Source organism: Oncorhynchus mykiss, unplaced genomic scaffold (assembly GCF_057628025.1).
Source record: "Oncorhynchus mykiss isolate SJ-2025 unplaced genomic scaffold, ASM5762802v1 scaffold103, whole genome shotgun sequence".
NCBI classification, from domain to species: Eukaryota; Metazoa; Chordata; class Actinopteri; order Salmoniformes; family Salmonidae; genus Oncorhynchus; species Oncorhynchus mykiss.
The window spans coordinates 2,930,001-2,935,000 of NW_028322102.1; the positions used below are offsets into that span (position 1 = coordinate 2,930,001).

Consider the following 5,000-nt stretch of genomic DNA (forward strand, 5'->3'; position numbering starts at 1 on the left):
CCTGTCTCTACACAGCAGGTTACTGCTACCAACGCTCCATCTGTGGTCTCTACACAGCAGGTTACTGCTACCAACGCTCCATCCGTGGTACCCCTGTCTCTACACAGCAGGCTACTGCTACCTGCTACCAACGCTCCATCCGTGGTACCCCTGTCTCTACACAGCAGGCTACTGCTACCTGCTACCAACGCTCCATCCGTGGTACCCCTGTCTCTACACAGCAGGCTACTGTTACCTGCTACCAACGCTCCATCCGTGGTACCCCTGTCTCTACACAGCAGGCTACTGCTACCTGCTACCAACTCTCCATCTGTGGTACCCCTGTCTCTACACAGCAGGTTACTGCTACCAACGCTCCATCCGTGGTACCCCTGTCTCTACACAGCAGGCTACTGCTACCTGCTACCAACTCTCCATCTGTGGTACCCCTGTCTCTACTCAGCAGGTTACTGCTACCAATGCTCCATCTGTGGTACCCCTGTCTCTACACAGCAGGTTACTGCTACCAACGCTCCATCCGTGGTACCCCTGTCTCTACACAGCAGGCTACTGCTACCTGCTACCAACGCTCCATCCGTGGTACCCCTGTCTCTACACAGCAGGTTACTGCTACCAACGCTCCATCCGTGGTACCCCTGTCTCTCCACAGCAGGTTACTGCTACCAACACTCCATCCGTGGTACCTCTGTCTCTACACAGCAGGCTACTGCTACCTGCTACCAACGCTCCATCCGTGGTACCCCTGTCTCTACACAGCAGGCTACTGCTACCTGCTACCAACTCTCCATCCGTGGTACCTCTGTCTCTACACAGCAGGTTACTGCTACCAACGCTCCATCCGTGGTACCCCTGTCTCTACACAGCAGGCTACTGCTACCTGCTACCAACTCTCCATCCGTGGTACCCCTGTCTCTACACAGCAGGCTACTGCTACCCGCTACCAACTCTCCATCCGTGGTACCCCTGTCTCTACACAGCAGGCTACTGCTACCTGCTACCAACTCTCCATCCGTGGTACCCCTGTCTCTACACAGCAGGCTACTGCTACCTGCTACCAACTCTCCATCCGTGGTACCTCTGTCTCTACACAGCAGGCTACTGCTACCCGCTACCAACTCTCCATCTGTGGTACCCCTGTCTCTACACAGCAGACTACTGCTACCTGCTACCAACGCTCTATCCGTGGTACCCCTGTCTCTACACAGCAGGCTACTGCTACCTGCTACCAACGCTCCATCCGTGGTACCCCTGTCTCTACTCAGCAGGTTACTGCTACCAACGCTCCATCCGTGGTACCCCTGTCTCTACTCAGCAGGTTACTGCTACCAACGCTCCATCCGTGGTCTCTACACAGCAGGCTACTGCTACCAACGCTCCATCCGTGGTACCCCTTTCTCTACACAGCAGGTTACTGCTACCAACGCTCCATCCGTGGTACCCCTGTCTCTACTCAGCAGGTTACTGCTACCAACGCTCCATCCGTGGTACCTCTGTCTCTACTCAGCAGGTTACTGCTACCAACGCTCCATCCGTGGTCTCTACACAGCAGGCAGAAGCCGAAGCCTTTTAAAAACATCATATACACCGCAGGTTTTAAATTCCCTGCATGCAAGAAAGTTCCTCCCGTATCAGGGTGATCAAATTAAGATCCTGCATCTGTATAGTCATCACAAATTTAAAAAGCATGGAGTTCTCCAACCGTCAAGCCTTCAAAAAGCTCATGTTGAATGTTAGTCTACAAAAATGAATTGCTGTTAATAATCTATACTGATCAAATTGTTTTAAGAAATTAATATATTTCAACGGACTCCTGATGCGAGAAGCAAGCAAGCAGCTGTTCATTTCTGTTTCCCCTCACCCCCTCCTCTCCTGGTGCCCTTCCCCAGGAACCCCCCCCCACCTCTCCCGTCTAGCGAGGCAACAACTTGGAAAATCACTGCGAGAGAAGAGAGAGCCCCTCTATGATTCGGAAAGGTCGTTCACTCCGATCCAGCCCGGAAGAGAAGACACTGCACGCGTTGTCACAACACAAAAGACGCACATATTCGAAAGAAGGTCACTGAAGTTCTAGCCATGGCGTGGACTGTCAAAAGATGAACATGAAATCAGAAGGACTATTGAATATCAGTTGTTGTCGAAACCGATATGGAATTATATCCGCGGATCGCTAGAACACTCGCCGACTCGTGTTGAAAGCTGCCGACTTCAAGAGGACTTCATGGTATGTTACATTTCAACCTTATCCTATGTCATCATGTTTTTGGTTCTTGTATATTTATGTTTTATTCAGTCGGGTTAGAAAGGCAGAGGATGGTGAATCAGGCTACCTCCTACATGTGGGTTGCTGGAAGTTAAATGTCCTTTGTTTGAAAACATGATAACCTATAGCCTTCAATATGATGAATATAGTCTATTTTTGGACCCAATATTAAAATAAAATATTTTTTTTGCACCGAAATATTTATTAGAACGTGTGTGCTGTTACCGGTCATTCATTAAAACCGAAGCCCGGTCAGAATAACGGACCCGTTTCAGCGAAGCGGTGCCTGGGGCTGTTCGTGCTGGATGAATGAGTTACTATGCCTCTTTGCGAACTCAAGAGTTGTCTGGTTTAGTTTTCTCAGAATTCCACCGACCGCGGGTATACAGAAACGCTCTCGGCTAGAGAAGTGATCCGGTTTATCACGTGGCCGTTCTATGGCAGTTTTGTGTATGATTTGACATTCTACGCGCATCATCGCAGCCGTGGTTCTCGTAGACGTCGGGAGAATCATCTTTATCTCTACCCGCACTTGTGTCCTCAATTTAACGTTTTTCTTGTTGTTGTTGTTGTTGTTTATTGTCGGTGTTCTGACATCTCAACATTAGTTTGACACAGTAGCCTTGTTTTTGCTCCATCCCTCGCTGTTAGACAGGGAAAGCATTGTTTATCATTCAACAAAGCTAAAAACAAAAATGATTTCTACATGACAAGAGCTGGCCAATAGGAACCAGGTCAGGCTGCTGAACGTTCTCCTCTCGTTCTCCTTACCTGAAGCAATGCATGGAGTCCTTCACGCACGTTGCATTACAGCCCATTACTAACAGCCCGTTATGGGGTCATTAATTAGTCATTCACATGACGCAAAGGATATTGATTATTCGATATCTAGAGGGGGTTGCAGTTGGTATTCTCTTTGATGTTTCCCAGTTATGTTTTCAGCCCATCCCATCCTCTTTGTTGATTAGCTATGCCTGCCTCTAGATGAGCAGTGACGGGATTGGTGGAGCGTGGAAGGGGTTTAGCCTCAGAAATACATATTTTGGATCAGTTGTACTTGGTTTTAACACTCATGTGTTTGTGGTGAAATCTGGTCCTAGATCTGGGTACTTGGTTTTAACCCTCATGTGTTTGTGGTGAAATCTGGTCCTAGATCTGGGTACTTGGTTTTAACCCTCATGTGTTTGTGGTGAAATCTGGTCCTAGACTGTGTACTTGTTTTTAAGTGTGAGTGAAAGCTCTGTCTAATATATCTGATCTGTCTAACAGATCTGTTGAATATATCTGATCTGACAACTCTGTCTGATATATCTGATACCTCTGTCTAATATATCTGATCTGATATGACAACTCTGTCTGATATATCCGATCTGATACCTCTGTCTAATATATCTGATCTGATATGACAACTCTGTCTAATATATCTGATCTGATATGACAACTCTGTCTAATATATCTGATCTGATACCTCTGTCTAATATATCTGATCTGATATGACAACTCTGTCTAATATATCCGATCTGCCTGACAACTCTGTCTAATATATCTGATCTGATATGACAACTCTGTCTAATATATCTGATCTGACAGCTCTGTCTAATATATCTGATCTGTCTAATATATCTGATCTGACAACTCTGTCTAATATATCTGATCTGACAGCTCTGTCTAATATATCTGATCTGATATGACAACTCTGTCTAATATATCTGATCTGATACCTCTGTCTAATATATCTGATCTGATATGACAACTCTGTCTAATATATCTGATCTGATACCTCTGTCTAATATATCTGATCTGATATGACAAGTCTGTCTAATATATCTGATCTGATACCTCTGTCTAATATATCTGATCTGATATGACAACTCTGTCTAATATATCTGATCTGATACCTCTGTCTAATATATCTGATCTGATATGACAACTGTCTAATATATCTGATCTGACAGCTCTGTCTAATATATCTGCTCTGTCTAATATATCTGATCTGACAGCTCTGTCTAATATATCTGATCTGACAGCTCTGTCTAATATATCTGATCTGACAACTCTGTCTAATATATCTGATCTGTCTACTAGACCTGAGCCGGCACTGTTCCTAGGCCGTCATTGAAAATAAGAATTTGTTCTTAACTGACTTGCCTGGTTAAATAAATCTGCCTACTATAGAATGGTGCCTGCTGCCACATGTTATGATTAGGAACAGCTCTAAATGAATGGTGCCTGCTACCACATGTTATGAATAGGAACAGCTCTAAATGAAGGGTGCCTGCTGCCACATGTTATGATTAGGAACGGCTCTAAATGAAGGGTGCCTGCTGCCACATGTTATGATTAGGAACGGCTCTAAATGAATGGTGCCTGATGTTATGAATAGGAACAGCTCTAAATGAAGGGTGCCTGATGTTATGAATAGGAACAGCTCTAAATGAAGGGTGCCTGCTGCCACATGTTATGATTAGGAACGGCTCTAAATGAATGGTGCCTGATGTTATGATTAGGAACAGCTCTAAATGAAGGGGGCCTGCTACCACATGTTATGATTAGGAACAGCTCTAAATGAATGGTGCCTGCTACCACATGTTATGATTAGGAACGGCTCTAAATGAATGGTGCCTGATGTTATGAATAGGAACAGCTCTAAATGAAGGGTGCCTGCTACCACATGTTATGATTAGGAACAGCTCTAAATGAATGGTGCCTGCTGCCACATGTTATGAATAGGAACAGCTCT

The 5,000-nt window shown here is 45.4% G+C and overlaps 1 protein-coding gene across 4 annotated transcripts in view; it reads left to right on the forward strand.

Moving 5' to 3' along the window:
* Positions 1-1,902: 1,902 nt before the first annotated feature.
* LOC110518744 (carbohydrate sulfotransferase 15) overlaps positions 1,903-5,000 on the forward strand; it is a 126,908-nt gene continuing 123,810 nt past the window's right edge. For all 4 annotated transcript variants that reach the window (XR_016493826.1, XR_016493828.1, XM_090228925.1 and 1 more), the window contains exon 1: positions 1,903-2,221. The gene's annotated coding sequence lies outside the window, so the exon portion shown is untranslated. The remainder of the gene's footprint in view (positions 2,222-5,000) is intronic.